Genomic DNA, 19,452 nt, shown 5'->3' with positions numbered 1-19,452 from the left:
AGAAGAAAGCCATGATGTATAAGTCATTCCATGCAACAGTGCCCTCACAACAAATTAGATTTATGTATGAGGGCCTCCCTTGACCCAGAGTATCTATTTCCTGGTACTTTGCTAAATTACATTGCTTTTTACATTTATTTATTTATCTCTTTGGCCATTTCTACAAGAATTATTATGACCTTTAGCTAGTTTTTAACATCAACAAACTAAGCAACTGTGAGAACAAGTGCATATAAAACGTGATCTTGTGGTTCTCAGCTTTAGATTTAGGTTTAAACTGTCCCCCAGTAAGAAAATTGAGTCTGTAATATGGGTGTAATGTCATAAAAATATCTCAATTTAATCCAAAACACGATGTTTTTCCTCTCCCTAACTAATTAGGTTTGGTGCTCTAAACTGTAGTCCCAATGGCCCAACAAACAATATGATTGTTTAGTTGGAGGACTTGCTGAAACAGAGCAATGAGCTTGTTGTATGTGCTCGAATAAATAAAATAAATAAATAAAGCCATAGCTTGTGAGCTAATTACTTAAGACTGAATCATCTGTCTCTACTGACAAGCAAAAGAAAACATGCAAAAGTAATAAAAATGCTACAACCTCATTTATAGTTGATTCTGTCCCCACTGTTTGGAAGCCAGTCTCGGTTAGGCTAAGGAGCAATCTTCGGAGCTGAAAAATGAAGCCAATGTCATAGTCTTAAAGAGTACAGTTTCTCTAGGTGGAACTCTTGGCTGTTTCCAAAAGGGTGTCAATATCAGTAGATTTTAGTATATTATCAGTCCATTATTTGCACCAATTAGCATATATGTTTGCCCCTACAGTTTTTTACTGTAGCTTGCTAACCTAGCATGATGGGTTTAGCTAATAACTTAGCACTTCAATCTTTCATCCACATAACTTTAGTCTAAAAAAGCTCTTCAAAATGTAATCAAAAATAACCAAATGGAAAACTGTCAAATTGTTTTTATGTTTATTTCATAAGATTGGGGAAATTAAACCCAGCCATATGTAACCATAACTAGCTAACCATAACTCATCCTAGCTTCATCTTTTGTAACATAAAAATAAAAATATCATCTTTGTCATTACATGTATGTGATAAGCTCTAAGAACCATGCCGTGGCACCTGTTAGCTTAAACTGCAGTCTTGTACCACAAATTCCATTAAAGATCAATTATGACTGTCATTTATAAGCAAATCAGCCAGAGCAGGCAAACAGCTCAGCTAATATTAGCTCAATTAGCTAGTTGGCTGCAGCTATAATTTACAATTTTTCTTTCACTGTATACATTTTAGTGTTGTTATAAACCTTACAAACAAATAGGTTGTGAGGCAGTCCACAAAAATAAGAAAAAGAAACAAAGCAAAATGCAGGGGACGGCCTATCAGAGCTGCCCGTGTACATTATGACTTGCTGCTATATAAATAAAACTGGACTCAAATTAATAGCTGTTTGCAATGACAGTCGTAATTATCTTAAAAAACATGCTGCGCAGTACACATCTGCAGCCTGCCACATATGCAATAGTTCTAAAAAGAAGCTCAAAGACATACTGAAGCCTCCTTCATTGGCTCTGGCTGTACAGCCGGAGCAACCCAAGAGTGGAGGTTTTCATACCAAGTGGTTGCCTTATGATTAAATTTGCAGCATGTTTTAAAGTTTTATAGAATACTATTGGTTTGAATATCAATATACAGTCCGGAGACTACTGGCCTGCTTTTCCAACCACTAGTCTGGCTACCACCATTACCATCTCAGCATCAGCTCTGTCATGAATTATTTATCTTTTCTGATTGCATTTGCCAATGAACATCTCAGGTTTCTCCATCACCACGTCCACACTCCCACACTGTCTACCCATCTGTGTTTGATGGAATTCCTCGACTGCTTTATCCACGAGCGTGGCCACTGCGGCAACATTTGTTTATAGCGGCGCTTATTTATTTTTCTGGGATCATTTAGTAACAGCAGGCACAGGGCACACAAGTTGATGGAGGTAATAAGCAGGGGAGAGAGAAAGGAAGATGGAAGCCAGAGAGAGGGGGGAGAGAGAGAAAGACAGAGTGAAGCTAGCTAAACCATGTTTTTATGGAGGATAATTTTCCTCCCCAGAAGGCAGTGATTGGCATTAATTACCTAACAGGTGCTAACAGCGATGAATCTCATAATTAACCAGTTTAGATTTAGTTCATTTGGAAAGACATGAGAACGAGGCTGTGGGTGGAGACGAGAATGTGTGTGTGTGTGTGTGTGTGTGTGTGCGCGTGCTGTAGTGTGTCTGAATGCATAGGAAATAACAGAAGTGAGAGACAAAGTGAAAGATTATGCCAGCCAGACATATACAGGATAGAGGTACTTTAAATCTGCATGCGAGTGAATGGTGAGTGTCTGGTTGAAGTTTTCTGTTGCTTTGCAGGATTCATATTGCTGTTCTCATTTGATCCTCTGAACCACAAGCTGCAGTATTCTTGTTCACACCATTCTTATGTCAGTATATCAACAAATCAGTTGCACTTAAAAAGTCAAACTATTTCAAAGATGGAAGAATCAACAAGCCTGTTGCACTTTGCCATTTCCAACGTTCACTAGACTGAATTCTTACAGCAAATAACTGATCGAGAACTTAAATGTCCAGCAACATGATGTAACTACTGGAAGTCAGTTTGGAGACAAATTACTGCGACTATGCATAACAAGCTTGCATTCTTGTTGATTTGAAATGTGTGTTTCAAAGACAGGGACCAGGTATGTGACCACTTGCTGTTAGTTGCAGCCTTTAAAGTGACTTTGATGCATCAAGACAGCAATAAAATAGCAAAGAATTGGAGTTTCAGTTTGCAGGTCAGTTTGGCAATTATGTGGAATCTGTTTATGATAACATGACGATTAACTGTGACAAACGGGCAAAAATCACAAACCTGTTGCCGACTGCTACAAACCTATTGTCATCTACATTCACATGTAATACTTACAATTCAGCCAGAAAAAGCCAGAAAATTCAGAAATTCCTCCACAAATGGTGATTTAGTTGCTGCAGGACGGCACTTTACCTGCAATAGGTGTTATACAAGCATCCTTTTACATATGAATACAATCAGAATATAACCAGTTGAGTTCTGAATTGCAAAAAGAAGCGTTGCAGTTGCACTCATCAGCGAATACGAACTCAGATTGATTGCAAGGTGTTGGAAGTCTGAGTGTATATCAATTTTCAATTCTCTTTAAGAGTTATTGCAGTCAATCCAAGTAAGATGGTAGTGGTTTGAGGACCGGTTGTCTCTTACCAGAAAACCTTTAGTGCAACTTTACTTTACCGTGACTCAGCTGTAAGTAGACAGTGTTTGTTACTTATTGATCTGAAAGAAATAATGGCAACTAAATATCATTTTGTGAACCTTCTCTGCATCAGTGGAAGAGGCTTTCTGCCTCCTCTAGCTGGTTATATTTGTTGATTTTAGTGTTACACCTGTTATGAGCTTATCCTCCGTGATATATCACACCTGCAGGAGATCCAAATAGCCACCGAGAGAAATAAAAACACTGTCCAGTGAGGGTTTGGTATCTCAGTCCTGACCATTTGTTTCACTGGAAAGTGGACCCAGCACCAAGCAGAGTGTGAGGCAAAAAGGTCCCGATCTCAACATAGATGGCGCCCTTATTCTACAGTTATAGTTATAGTGCTTCCTAATGATGAGATAAAGCAAAAAACTTGCCTATTACCACTTTAAGCTGTATTTGTTATTCATGCATTATTTATATTGGAAGTCAGAATTTACTTGCAAAGCTTGCTGGACTGCATTTTATTTGATTAAGACTGCTAAGCAACAACTGCCACCCTATGCACAGGCGTCTTACGTGCTTTTAATGTGCTATTAGTTGAGACATTTAAGCTGATTGCAAAAGACTTTAAGTAGATTTGAATTGTTAATGAAAACCTCTGCAAACTCAAAGACTATTCTATAATATTATTTTGTAGCTTGCAGCCAACAATGAATTTACTACCATAGAATGTTGTTTTTTGCTTGCTGTGCATGCTGTTTCATGTTAGCATAGTCTACATTTTGTCAATGCTGTGCCTTTAGTTTTTGTGGATTTTTAGAGACGCCTTCAAATAAACCAGCAGCAAGAAAGCTACTTGTGCCTGCCTGTGCTTCATGGAAATATAAATCTAGCTGTACGTGTGTGTTACTTGTTGGAATGTGCAATCTCCCCATGAAAGTGATTGTCCCTTACATGCCTCAGGGCTAGTTTTGAAGGCCCTCTGGCAGTTCAGGCATTGCCTAGCAGGATAGGGGGCTGCATTTGAGGAGGGGTGGGTCACCCATATGGGGATTTCCTTATGACCCAATTATAACCCCCATGCTGTTACACAGAATCCATCTCTTGCCTGCCTGCCTTCCTGCTCTGCAGCATTCGTCAGGCAGATGGAAGTGTCTTTGTCTGCTCGCACCGGTTCCCTCACGCTCCCTGTTGCCAAGGCACAGAGCGGTGGAGAAGAGCCGACAGTTACACTGCCACTCTGCAGGATCATTGCCTTGCACATACCCTTGCATGAATGGCATCACATGGCATTCAGCGGATCCTTGTGCATGAAATAAAGGCACATGGAAGCGCGAAGGCATTCACGCGGAAAAATCCGCTTTAAACTGTTGCATAAATGGACACTCGCGAGTGCAAACACCCGTGTGACAAAAGAGCGCTCATTCGCTGGAGCAGATGTGCAATAGCATGTGCACGCTTACACTACGTCTAGCTGCACCCATCAATATACGCTGCTATTTCTGCTTTTCTTTGTACAGTTCTTACACAAAGACACAGTGACACACAGGCACATTTATACGCTGACAAAACACAATGACGCACACACACACACAGAGTACACTTTGCACCCTGCCAATGCTTGTCTTCCCTTGCTTACAAATGGAGCGAGGCAGCCGGTCTTCCTTCAGTAACCTACTTTTTCTCTCGCCTCTCCGTTTTCGCTTGGCTCTCTGAGGAAGTGTGGATGTCGTGCTTGGTTTGACTTCTTCGGCGCAGGCCATCGATAAGCTCTGCTTTTAGTTTGTGTTGCCAATAGCAGAATGTCACCGTGGCATCTTTGTGGATGAGGAGACGGGTCCTGCGGTGAAATGTGGGACTCACTTGTGGGCTAATATCCTCCCTCGGAGCAGGGAGATCCCTCAGGACCACTCCAAGCTTCCTGAAACAATATTCCTCACTTCGTAAATGTGACATCTTTAATAACTGTGAGGAGAAAGGTATCAGATGCCCTGGTAAGTACACAAGTGTAGAGGAAAGCATGCTGACTCGTTCCCTCTCTGTTTGAGCTGCTAAGACACAAAAAAGAAGCAGAGACGGGCAGATAAATACTCAGGATGCTTCTGACAACAGATGGACCGAGAGAGCAGAGGACTGTGAGAGGAGGAGGAGGAGGAGGAGGAGGCTCTCTTCGCAGTGAAAGAGAAGACAGATAAACAGGTACACAAATAAACAGGCGCATGGGTAAGAGTGTGTTGCCTACCATGTGCTGATATCAGACAGGCATATGGCCACAACACAGAGGCAGCGATAGAGAAGAGATCACTGTAAACACCGAGGCTCTCAATCTGGCCCTGCAGCAGCCCTTTTTTAATTCTTTTGCTAAACTAATGCTACATGAACACTGCAGCATCCATTCACAGTGACTTTAAGGAAATTACGCTTCGACTACGCAGCCAAGTGCACGCACAAACCACAACATATCGCAGCCACGGTGAAGTGGAAGAGCCCCCCGTCACATTGCCCCCGGAGAGCAGAACAGACGGCAAAAATTTGTGTTTTTAGCTAGTGCGGGAAAGGGCCATGAGATGAAAGGCTATTATGCACCCTCGCCTTGATTCGCTCCATTATTCATACGTTGTCTTGTGGCTTTTTTTTTTTTGCAGAACACATGCAAAACATGAAAAAGCTTTTTGGAAACTTCCGAAGGCCATAAAGTTCTGAGTCTGCGATCACAAGACACATTATATCTGTAGATTATGATTTTCAAGCGTTATTTTTTGTCCTTGATGTCTTTACTTTATTTGTTGAGCAAAAAAATCAAAGAAACACTTGCTAATATCACTCTGGGATGGATTAGACTGTGTGCAGTCCTTTTTTTTGTTTGAGTCAAACAATTACTGTCATGCTTTTCTCATCCCACTGCTGCTCGCTGCAGGAAATCTGCTCTGTGAGAGGAAAGCTGCCCTCTCCTCTGCCTTGTCTTCGCAGGCCAAGAAAAGTCCCACACAGCTGTGCTCTGATGCTTAAATCTGCCAGGGATTCAGCCCAAGGGCCAGGTGCAGCAGACTAAAGCTTTTAAACATAAAGCTTCTCTTTAGCAGAGCCAGTGGAACAGACTTTGGGTCAGAGACCGCAGGAGGAGGGGGGCTGAAATTTCAGAGGTTACACTTAATTAAACATTGTCAGCTTGCAAAACCTCGGTTCCTTTCTGTTTGCAGGATTAAGTGTTAAGGTGAGGAAAGTATCACGAATCAGCTACCAGCCTAACAACAATTAATATGTCTAGATTAAGGCCTTCATGATTGCAAAAGCTTTAACATAGATCTTACTGCCGTTATTCAGGGTGTTTTAGAGGCTTTTCTTTCTGTTTTGAATATATTCTAGTGATGTGTTTTCCTGTCTAATTTGACAATGAGAGAAATTAAACCTTAGTGAAAACCAAAGACCTCACCACAGCACAGATGGATGTGTTTTTTGTCAGACCTTCCTTGCCTCCATAATGTCAGCTTTTCTCAAAGTTTCACAGATTGTACTTTTTAGGTTTCAGAGAGAATTTAAGGTCAGGTTTCCTATGCGTGGGGATCAAGATGTGTAGTGAAGTATTAGTGGTGGAAAGGCGTAGATTTGTTTTATAGCTGCATATGTATTTGCAGGAGTTTTCCTTCTAGGCTGTGGGTTGAAATGTTTCTGGTAGCCACTTTACTAAAACCTTGCCTTTTTTCAGGACAACAAGTTGACAGTGAAACTATATTAATCACACAGAATCAAGTTCTTGTCAAACGTTTGAGAAATAGCTCACAACATAGATCTAATGTTCGTTTTAAACACAGCGGTCCTTACCTTTGAAAATAATCTCTCCTCTTCCTATCATGTCCTGTCTTTCTTACATTTTTGTCCATCTCTGAGTGTCGGACATTAATCTTTTTTTCTACTCCTGGGAAATACAGCAGCTTTACATTAGCTAGCAGACACATTCTATGACAATGAGTTTGTTCGGCTGATCATATTTGTTGAGCTATTTAAAAAGTTGGATTTGAAATGACCTGCTACTTAAAAAAGCAAAAAACCCTGCTCACTTTGTTTATGCTCACTTCTCTTCTGGCTAGCTAGATGCTGAAATACCGCAGACACAACTTTATTACATGTGCACGGTGAACATGGGAAGTGTTGAAGGTGTAAATAAGCCACAAGATGTCATTATTTTCTTATTACTGAGCAAGTATTTCCGTGTCATCAGTTACAGTGAGTGGTTTTGCAGTTTGAACTTGGATGGATGACTCAGTTACTGAAGCTCAAATCTACCTACAGGTACAAATAAACTAACCTGAATCTGAATTCATCCAAAAACAAACAAATATAAAATCCAGAGAACTTAACCTCTTAAGCCCCAACACCCCCTGATACGGGGGCAAAAGGCAGGAGATCAGCATGGGGCTTATTAAAAAGTCTCAGTTTGGCTGGCAGATTATTGCACCCTACAGTAATCAACTTTCATGTATATTTTTCCTTTTCTTTAATTGTACATGTTAGCTAACATATTGAAAAATATCATATATACCAACAATGTCATTCAGGAGTCAGTCTTTCCTTTGACTTTAACAAATATACAAGCATCACACGGCATGCAGAAAAAACATCAGGCGCTCTTTTAAATTGAAATGGTGTGGTTGCACAGCAACAGTAAATTTGTAAACAACTGAATAGTCAGAATCTATTGGTAAATAAATAAAGTTTTCTATTCTTCGACGCACAACCGTTACAAATACATTCCAGGGTCACGTGATCGATGTGTTTGCAGTAAAGCACCTCTTCTTTAGATGAATCCTGTAATCCCAGCTACCTGGATTCCTTCATTGAAGGTTGCCCCCACCTCCTGGACCCCATGCAACCACCTCGGTCCTTCAGTGTCACATTAGAGATTTTGCTCCAGCATAAGAAAAAATGGATTCTCCTTCAGCTGCCTCAGAAACATATCCTGAAAATCTATGCTCATACTGTATTGTTATTGTCAGACTGCAAATAACAAGCTGTGCATGCAAAGGTACTTGTAAGAATCTATTGATACCAATTTCATTATCTGTTCTTCTTATAGCACCATTGATTTCCCTACTGATTCCCGATTGCCTTTCTCTGTATGGATTGTGGCCGCCTCATGCTTATTAGCCTTACTTAGTAAATCTGGCTCTTTAGTCTCAAGAGAAGCCTCAGGATCAGCATCAGGGTTATTTTTTCCAAACTTTGGAAAGTCAAAGCCTGAATCTTACTCCTTATGACAAGCGAACTGAACTTCATGTGTAAAAATCAATGAACTGCCCTTTAATTCTGCTGTAACCAAAGGCTCCGCAGTACAATACTGCACACTGGGCTTTTGCTACAATTATAAAACTAATCCCAGCTAAATATCACATTCCTTCAGTTTAATCGCATATCTTTTAATTTACTTTTGTCAACATAAATACCACAGCTGCTTGACAGATCCTTCCGAGCAACTGTTGGAAAGCAGTGTCATGTCTGTCTCTCTCTCGGTAGGTTCTGGGTCGGCACTGCTGACATGTTGTCGGAGTGTCAGCCCCCCATGGAGACGCACATCATTATCATCACCATCTTCCATTGCCTCCCTCCCGATCTGTCTGACTCTGTCTTGCTTTGTCTCTAACAGCGTGTTGCCCTCAGTTGATAGAGCGGCAGCCCCACTGCTGACTCATAACACCGCATGAGGGGGGTGAACGGTATGACCCCAGTAAGTCAAGGTGGCACTGCCAATCAGGAAGGCAAGAAAGACTCAGAGTGCTTGAAAAAGGAGACTCACGGGGGAAGAAAAGAAAGAAGTTAGAAGAAGTCAAACACAAAGGACACAAGAAGTTTTTAAAGGCTGACCTCTATTTGGCAAAAACATCAGAAAGAATCAGGGAAGATTTAGAAATGGAACACTTTTCAGTGAAAGACAGAAAATCATCGAGAAAACAAAAGATGTCATTGTGGATGCTCCATTTCCTTGAGTGGTGCTCCGTCATCATGATGAATAAGGGCTGCCTTTTGTCAATCATGTGCTTTAGTGGAGCAGGTATTTATTCCTTTGTTTACAACAAGAGCCTGTCTCCCTCTCTCCGTCTGTGGCCTGGTGACTGATGAGCCCTGTCACAGGGAGGAACACCCAGCCTGGAGCCACAGAAGATGACTGCCCGAGGCTCGTGTGACAAAAACCTGAACTCTAACAAAAAACAAGTAAAAAATGTTTTTTCTTTGATAGCCTTTCAGGAGGTGAGGAACCATGTGGGAAAAAATAAGACAGAAAAAAATGACAGACTGTTTTCGGGTTAAATTTGTTTTACCTGTTAGCACTAAATTGATTGTTTGAATCCACCACACCAATATTTTTCCCCTCTGATTTCACAGCTCAAGGTCTGTATGCCTCACCATACAGAATTTATTGACATTCTGTTCAATTCAATATTATACTGTAAGGTAAAGATGCTATAATAATACAGAGAAAATGCCAAAACGCAGACAATCCCGTGTGAGCAAGCACATAGTGACAGTAGGCAGGAAAAACTCCCTTTTAACAGGAAGAAACCTCCTGCACGACCAGGCTCAGGGAGTGGCAGCCCTCTGCAATGACCGATTGGGGGTGAGGGGAGGGAGACGGGGCAAAAGGCAAACTGTGGAAGAGACCAAGAGATCCAAAGTGGTGTATAGTGTATGATGGTGTGAAGAAACACTCACTGCATCATGAGAAGTACCCAGCAGTACCCTGTTAGTAAGGGAGGGTTCAGAGTCACTTGATCCTGCCCTGATAATAAGCTTTATAGAAAAAGAAAGTTTTAAGCCTAATCTTTAAAGTAGAGAGGATGTCTGCATCATGAATCCAAACTGGGAGCTGGTTCCACAAATAAAGGGACAGAAAGCTGAAGGCTCTGCCTCCCAATCTACTATTAAATACCTCAGGAACCACAAGTAAGCCTGCATCACTTCTCATGATGCAGTGAGTGTTTCTTCACACCATCATACACTATACACCACTTTGGATCTCTTGGTCTCTTCCACAGTTTGCCTTTTGCCCCGTCTCCCTCCCCTCACCCCCAATCGGTCATTGAAGGGGGCTGCAACAGGGGCCAGCAATTGTTGTGCCACTAAAACTTAAGCATGCATGAGCATGACTGAATGACTGCAACAAGACATTAGGACCAACAGTTGTTTCAGGAGAAATACTACACCGGAAGATCCTACTGGGGTTGCCTGTCATACTAATTAAAGCTTATTAAACTGTAACTGTCTACACAAAGCTAATGTACTGTTTGAGTTCTTGCTGATATGAAATTGCAGTTATTAGGCAGTACTCTGCAGCTTCTTTATATTCCAAACAATTTTTTTTCCCTTTTGTTTTCGACCCGGTGTTCTCCCAGACATCTGTCAGCACCCAGCGGTTGCAGAGGCCTTGTGGTTTTAAGCATCTGATAAGATGATCTTTTTAATCTGGATGTGTTATTTTGCATTTCATTTGCTCACTTCTGTCCAAAGTAGACGTCACGATTCCGATTTCTTTAAGTATGCAGTGAAGTCTGTGGCGGTAACATGCCGGTACAAACGACTGGCCGCATCAGCCTGAATGCAGAGTGAAAATGTCTCACGGGACAGCGATGGCCATTATTTGAATTGCTGGATAATCTGTGTGGGATTAGCTCCCGCACAGATAACCTTTAAAACACAACTCAAGTGGACTGAGATAAGCAGCTATCAGAGTGACATCTTACTATAGATTCAGTGACTTTCTGTAACAATGTCCTGTGAGACTGCAGTCAATGCATTGTGCTTTGACAAGACAAGACAATACAATAGGCAGACAGTGGTTGAATCTTACTGCAAATGTTCCACCAACAGAAAAGAGGCAGAGAGAAAAGGAACAATAGAAATCGATAGCTCTTCAAAATAAGGGAGGTATGACGGAAAGCTCTAATCATAAAAGGGTGCAGGGGAAGTCATTGTGCTTTCAAAGGCTCAGGGAGGAACAATTAGGGTAGATAAGCTATTCCCTCTGCTATCATTTCCCTCCACCATTTCCCATGACAGACTTTTTAATAATAGTGTTTCTCTGCATCACACTCTTATCTGTTTAATGGTCAGTTCTCACGGGATTTACTCAGAGGTATGTGCTCAGCTTCGGAATTGGAGTCGGCTTGCATATTTCTCTGGATCTCATAAGGATTTCATGACGGCACCTCTCTCCGTCGTGCTCCCTTCCTGAGTTCTCCCTCATCATCTCTTCCTAAATAGCAGTTCTCTAATGAGCAAAGACAAAGCTAGCAGCATATGGTGATGATAATGAGATGAACAATGTTTGGAAAACAAGGCCATATATAAGGCTGAGGGGTCTGACATGTTGCTCGACAGAGTGTTGTGCACTGAATTTTGTACAGCAGCCTTCAGGCAAAGCTACATGATATATATTATTCATGACAATGCACGCCCAAGTCCTAAAGGCATTGTTTCTGGGCAAATGAATGACTGCTGATGCAGTGACATGCTTCTACTGTAACATTCTTTTATCGTGTTGCAACAGGAGTTTTCACAGTCCTGAAGTCTGAAAAGTGGAGGTTCTGAAATCTCAAGTAACCCTTGGTCAGTGCAACCAGACAAGTTCCAGATATGTTTATTTGAAAAGAGTTTAAGCTGAATTGAATCTTTAAAATATTTAGCAATTTAACATTGAAAAAAAACTACTATTAATTAATGTTTATGAACCAATAGTAGTTTATTGCACAGTCAACTACAACCACTCATTGTACCACTCATCCACCAGCCAGGAAGTAGCATTGGATTGCAAGCACTGATGTGCATAAGTGTGTAAAAGTGTCCTACGCTCTGCTGGCTCAACAACTGCACAGTTCCAGACCTCGTCTAGCATTAACATCAGCACAAAAACCGTGCGCCGTGAGCTTCATGGCATGGGTTTTTGTGACGGACCAGCTCCTGTAGGGTGTAACGTGTAGGTGGCCCAGTACTTTTGTCCAAGTATATTTACATGAGAAACAATCTCACAGACATAAATACCTGCCTTTAGTGCTAAGTAACTAATAAATAAAATTTTACTCACCTATCTATTTTCATACACTTATGCATTACTTTTAGCTAACTGTTTGCAGTCTTTCTATGTATACCTTTCCTACTCTATAATTACCCCTGAAATACCTGTAGCTTTTACTACTCACTCCTTGACTTTTGAAACACCTCTAAAAACTGTGTGCTGTTTGCTTGGCTCTGGCAGCGGCACAAAGTCTAAGTATCAGTGTCAAAATAGTTTCTTTCTGTGAGCTTTCTGGCCCTTACACATCAAACTCGCCTCCCCACTGCTGACAGCACCAGCAGGTAGCAAGACCCATGGAGGCTCGGACATCTGTTCTTCTCTAGCTGTCTGACTCTTCTAGTGAACTTTAATGTTTATGCGGTATTATCGCGAGCATCTGATGGTTTTCCTCCCCCCGTGGCCACCAATCACGAGGGCCTGACCCATTCACCTCAGGGCGTAAAAACTTCCCTCGCTCGAGCCCTCACCTTACCGCCCGCCATTCAAAAGGGGGGATTTTACAGCCGGCTTCCAGTGAAATTCCCATGAGCTCAGCAGTCGTATAGAGAGGCCCCTGCTTGCTCTGTGATCCTCGCTGTCCTCCATGCTGCAGGCGAGAGATATGGGCCCGGAGGGATGAGGTCAAGACAGATGCAGCTTCTTATGCGCTGTAAACAGACAGCAGGGCGAATAAAGCGGAAGCTCTCGCAGTCTCACACATAACCTGCTTACCATTTTCAGTGTGACTAAATATGCATATGCAGAGAAACACAGAGGACCCCACACACACTCTCTCACTTAAATGCGAGGATGTGTGTGCACGCTCCGCGTGGATGATCTCTGACAAGGCAAGAACTCCTAACAAATGATAAAGGAGACTTTTCTTTTTTTCCCAGTTTATAGGGAAGCGTATGGCACAATTTTCACATCATCCTTATGTCACATGTTAGATCAATCCAAATATCCATAGTACCGATACCAATACCAGTATTGGCATCGGATCAGTGCTGTTCTGATTGGAGCGATAAGTTCAGTGTGTCACCCAATTAATTGTGTTGAATCTTTTTTTTTTCAAACATGCATTTGCAAAAATAGTGTTGACTGTCACGTCTATTTTATTTATAACCTAATGCATGTTTAAACAAAAGTGGACCCAAAGTGCTTTAGAGAGGCACATTTACATTCAGGTCTCCAAAACACATAGTTTCAAAATACATGAAAAGCTAAAAGGAGTTATTTATAATTTATATTATTGTGGAAAGTAACAAATCACAGTGATTTTGTGGTAAATAAAATTTGCAGCATTGCACAGCACTAGGTCTCAGTTTCACAAAGCAACACAGGCAGCAGCAGCTTTGGATAACTGCACATGTCTCATCTTTCATTTTCAGGCTCTATTTACACAGGTTTTTCCATTGCCAGTGTAGACTTTTTCTGTCAACATTGAAAGTGCTTTATCCTGCCATGAATCATAAAATTGACTGTTTGCCACTTGCATGTCTTTCAATAAAACCTGTGCTTTTTAAAAAATTTATTTATTTATTGTGACTGTGCCTTACAAAGCTACTAGCATGTGACCTAGAACAAACTCATAGGAGGCAAACAAGACACGTGAAGAATCAGCAGAGAGAGAGATGAACAGACAGACCAACAGAGCAGCAGGCAGCACAACATAGGTTGCATAACAATGACTTTTTTCCTTTTTTTTCAGTACTGTACAGCCGGCCTGCCTGTTGATATGTGGGCGCGGGTGACTGCGGGACAATGCGAACTCGGCGTGTGCTGGAGAGCAAATACTACGCGAGAGAATGTTGTTGCCATGACAAGAGATAGAGAGAGAGAAAGAGGGGCAAGCCAGAGATGGAGAAAGATGAGTAACAACAGAGAAGCAGAGGCTCGAGCCGAAGCAAAGAAGAGGGTTAATCCACTTGCAGAGCGAGGAGAAAGACGGAATAATAGATGAGTCAGCTGCTTACACTTTTTTTTAGTGCCGAATCAAACAGGCGGTGAAATTACACTGTACAACCAGTAGCGATGGAGCCGAGCCAGGCCAAGCATGAGATAGATAGAAACACTCCTACATACATGTGCTATGGCTCTTTATTGATATCCGTGTCTGTCTTTATCATTTTTTTAAACCCTTCCTTTCCCTTGCGCACGCACAGCTGTACAGCACACATCAAGGGACGCAACCCGATGTGTGTGCTCTTATTTCCCCTCCTTCAATGTGTAGAAGAAAAGAATACATTCTCGTCTGGGAAAGCTCAGATACCGTTTGCGCCCCGGGAGGATTGCCTCACAGCTCCATGCTGGATGTCTGGCTTCCTGCGAGGGAGAGAGAGAAAGAGAGAGAGAGAAGGCAGCTTTGAAATCGCCGTGCGCGCTCGCTGTCGTGCACTGCTGACTGCACTGTCTGTTACCTGGTGGTCATAAGCTCATCATCATCATCCACATGCTGTCTCATCAGCGCAGTCACACTCACTGTAATCCTGACAGCTCCTGCGCCTTCGCCCTGCAGTGTAAATTCATGTAAATGTCAACTTCTTTAATGCCAAAATGAAAGGCTCAAATGGTGGCATACATTTCAAACCAAACGCAATCGCACCCCCCTCCCGCGCAAGCGCTTAAGCGGGCCCTCTGTGACACCTTCGTGTAAATAAAATCCCTTTCTGACTGTCAGTGATTGATGTGACGTAAGAATGATTCAACCTTAAGCTAATTTACAGACAGACCTTGTTACAGTAGATTTGCAAGAAGCCATAGTGTTTGTGGGGAGAGAAAAACAGCAGAAGCAATAAATATTTTATATTGGTCTGTAATCTTGCACAGTCAGACATCAATCTTGTCAAACTCGCAGAGGTCTGAGGAGAGTCGTGAAAACTGACCTATACAACAACTGGCTGTGATATGGAACACCTGCCGTTGGAAACAATGCAGGCTACCTGTTGGTTTCAATTATAAGTCGGCGCTGTGGGCTGCCTGCATCAACAGCTCTTTCAAAAGAATTTCTGCACTTTCCCTCAAAACTGGCACAACATCGACTGAACACAGCTTGCAGCAAACTTTTTCAGCCCCCTGCGCTAATCCCACCAAGTCCTCCAGCAGGATGGTATTGGATTTTTTTTGTTTCTTACCTGTGTTTCTTACATTCATGTATTTTCAGTTCAAAAGGGGGAAAAGCAGATAGGTGGAGTGGAGAAGGCATTGACTTACCTTACTTTAATCCTGGAAGCTTGTGTTGACCTATCTCCCGGGAACAGTTATTTTTATTTATTTATTTTAAAGTTTTCCATCTAACATGCTGCTTACTTGTTTCTCACTTGCTTTTAGGTGAGATTAAGACTGTATATGAAAGATGGATGTAGAAACAGTGACATCATCCAGCCTTCTGGGTGGGGCCATGTTTGTTGTGGTTCTTTTGGTTTTGTTTTTTAACTACAGGGTAGGGTGCTAGGTCATTTGTAAACACTAGTAAGCTTAGTTAGCAAGTTGGAAACGTAAAATAATAATACACTGCATAACACAGATATATCCTAATAAGTGTTGGCCAAATTAAATACTAACTAATATCTATTAAGTTGTATTTATTCTACAAATGTGAAGCACAAATCGAATATAATGACAGTTTGTATTATTCTTATTATTATTATTAAATATGCTTCAACAAGCACCAACACCACAAACATGGTAGAGAGTTTCAGTTTAGTGACTTACACAGACGTAACTTATGCATTAGTAAAAATCCAAATGGTAAAGTTGTTACAAAAGGAGAAATTTGCTATAGAGGCCATTTTGGTAACAGCTACCTTAGATTAAGCTAACCTCAAGGCCACTTGAAGCTAGCTTTTTGGCGACACTTTGGTGCTGAAGGTTGCTGCTTGAATATAGGTTTCAAAAAATACTTGCTTAGGGCTAAGAAAAGCTCTTGGTCTTAGCATTGTTTTCAATAAATGTGATTAATTATTGCTAAATAACAAAACAGTGCTAGATATCTCTTCTACTGACACCCCCAAAGTGTAGCTAAATTCATCTTCATGTACGCTGGCAGAAAGCAGGCCTTTATCTATGGTTATAAAAAGGGGCGTTTGAAGGAAAACACAAGTGTAAAATATTCAAAAATTTAATTTAAAAAAGGTCAAAAGCACAGCAGCAAATACCTTACGTGATTCATGGCTCCAGTGTATGCTTTCATTCCACATATGATTTTTTAGACAGCGTTTTACAGAAAGATATATTTCACTAACCTTTTCTTTTCCTCACACACACAGGGTAGTAGCACATGGCAGCAGCAAGGCATTTCTGTGTTCTTTTGGTCAATAGCGAGCCACCTACAACAGAACACCAGTGAAATGAATAGGGAAGCATATGTTTTCTGTTATTGTTACTAGAGTAAAAGCTCCGGGAGAGGATTACATCCCCATACAGGATTATGTCCAAAGTCAACAATAAATACTTTCATTAGCATCCAAATTGGCTACTTCAGACACCACAGAGGGTTTTTAGTTATTTATTTATTTGCATCATGACAGTGGGAAGACTTGCCAATTGTACAATAATTCATTTCCCAGTGTAAAAGTAAAAGGTAGGTTCGAGACTAAATCGCAGTCTGCTATTTTAGTCCAAATAAAAAGACCTACTTTTTCTTTTAAAAGTAAAATGTAGTTAAAATGTAACCATTTAAAGCATAAAAGCCCTCTCGAATCTTCCATTTTCACTGTATAAATTGGTCAAATAACGGGCTGTTAACTCATTAAAAGGTCATTGATTGTGGTTGCAGTTTATTCAGCATGTCCTCTGGATTTCCTACTAATTGCACTCAAACTGCAGATTTTGCAATCAACTGTGACCACGTCTGCTACATGCACATGCAATTTACCAGTTTACCCCCTTGGTAAAATGGGTATAAAATAGTTTTCTTCCACTGGCACCACCATCATTCTAATCTTTCTGCTCTTAGATAAACATACTTTTTCTCCTGGCCTTTTTCGTAATCTCTAATATCCTCTATTTGTGCTTGAGGGAACTTTAACATCAATTTTTCATATATCTATCTTTTTCAAGACTCACTGAATTTTCCAAATAGTTGTGAGTCGATTCAGTAAAAATACTGCAAGATCTTTTCCTAATTTACACTATTGATTCCCAACTGCATCTGATTTATTCTCATTTCTTTGTATGTTTTGGTTGCTGTAGCATTTGGTAAATCTCTGAGCAGCAGGGGAGAGGAAAGAAAACTGGCTGTCACTGGTAGTAAAAGTCTGTCGTGACCTCTGAGAATCAGTTTGCTTTGGATCAGCTTGGTGAAGCACTGTGACCACACCACCAGACTCCCACTGCATCCCCTTTTATCATCCTGACAGACATCCCGGTGACAGCTGTCAGTCATCCTGGTGAATGGGCTCACGGTGTGGTGTCACCTGGGTGCCTCGTTTGTTTCTGAAGTTCATGTGTGTGTTCTTTTTCACTAAGATCATAAAGATGAGAGGGTTTGATTGTGATGCATGCTGGTTCACAGTAAACTAGGGGAGAATAATAATGGGATCTATCACAGCAGCACTGTATAATAGATAATGTTTATTTATTCATTTTCTTGAATGAGGCAAGGTTGCTCCCTATAAAGGCAGACATTTTCTTGTAAGTAAACAGTCATAATGATGAAATCCTGATGCAAGTTTCCATCCCTGAGCCTGGTTTGGAGACAGGTTTAATTTCTCTTAAAAGACTTTATGGGATGGCAGTGGAAATGCTAGAGAATCATCCTGTTTTAAAGAGCTCTGTCAAGTTAATCCTGCTGTCAGTCCTTTAGTTTGTACACAGCAAATAGGAACTATTAATAATTACTTCTGCAAGCGTCAGTTCCCAAATTAATAAAAAAATATGGTGAATGATGCTGTTGTTGCTGCCACAGTTCAACTGAAAGTAACAACAATTAATCATATGTGCAGTCATGCAAACTCACGATAAGACCTGTTCCTTCCTTGGATTAACCCCACAAACGGCGATAGGGAGATTAATTAATGCTACTATTATCCCAATTTCCTCTCAGACTCCCAGGTTACTTGCGGTTGCAAGAATTTCCAAAAGTAAAATGGGAGGCTGTGGAACCAACTCCCAGTTAGGTATGAAGAGAGAGACACCCACTCTTACTTTTAAGCTCAAGCTTAAAATTTACATTTTGATGAAGCTTGTAGTTAAGGCTGGATCACGTGATTGTGAATCATCCCTTAAAGCTTTTTATACCCACCACATGATGCTTTGCGAATGGTACCTTGACATTAAAGTGACTTCACCGTGCCTGCCGGTGTTTCTCAGCTGTGCGCCTCTCAATTTTTGTCACCTGGCTTGAGCTGAGATGAAGTCACTAATAATAGTTTACCACCACTTTAAGGATATATCAGTAAAGAAGCAGAGAGACACAGATTATACAGAGGAAGATTTTTCAACACTTTGAAAAGATGTCAAAGCTTTATTTCCAGCTTTGACTTCTTCACTTACTATAACAGTGCAACACCTATTGTTACTTCAGCAGCTACCTGAGCCATAACAGCGAGCATGAATGGATGTGCATTAGGGCTGGGCCATATCATACCGTTCACGGTAATACCGGTATAATGTTGGGCAACGATAAGAAAATGAAATATCGCGATAGAATATGGGTAAAACGCGCATGCGCAGTGCCTTTGTTTTCATACACACATGGCGGAAAAAGCATGGCGGCAACGCAGAATGAGAAGGGTGAAAGCGGGTCGTTGAATGAAACGGATGAACCAGAATTGGTTTGTAAAAGTGCTGCAACTTCAGTGGTGTGGAACTGGTTTGGCTTTCGTCCATCAGATACACAACAAAGCACTATTTTTGGTAGAGCATGCTAGCGGGCCGTCGTTATAACCGTCCTTTGATTTTTCTGAAAATCAACAGTGCCCCTTATAATCCCGTGTGCCTTATGTATGAATTCTGGTTGTGTTTACTGACCTCGAAACGATTTTATGTGGTACACGGCGCTTGAAAATCTGTCAAATGTTTCAGTACAACTTTGCTAAGCTACGAACTCGCACTGCTTGATGGATTGTCGGAGCATTACGGCTATCGTAGGCGGGAGCCTCGCGGAGTGATACGTACGGTGCTT

At 41.3% G+C, this 19,452-nt stretch overlaps 1 protein-coding gene and 1 long non-coding RNA gene across 2 annotated transcripts in view; one reads left to right on the top strand and one right to left on the bottom strand.

Moving 5' to 3' along the window:
• shisa9a (shisa family member 9a) overlaps positions 1 to 19,452 on the top strand; it is a 62,451-nt gene that overhangs the window by 18,839 nt on the left and 24,160 nt on the right. The window lies entirely within an intron of this gene.
• Positions 13,910 to 16,656, bottom strand: LOC146568122 (uncharacterized). The gene is made up of 3 exons (XR_014893576.1): positions 16,571 to 16,656; positions 14,747 to 14,838; positions 13,910 to 14,651 (listed from the first exon to the last, which is right to left on the bottom strand). It is a non-coding gene; the product is annotated as an uncharacterized LOC146568122 (long non-coding RNA).

Source organism: Mchenga conophoros, linkage group LG8 (assembly GCF_057382185.1).
Source record: "Mchenga conophoros isolate Kocher_MC1m ecotype Shallow Benthic linkage group LG8, M_conophoros_male_GT1.1, whole genome shotgun sequence".
In the NCBI taxonomy this organism is placed as follows: Eukaryota; Metazoa; Chordata; class Actinopteri; order Cichliformes; family Cichlidae; genus Mchenga; species Mchenga conophoros.
This window is presented reverse-complemented; position numbering and strand designations above follow the sequence as displayed.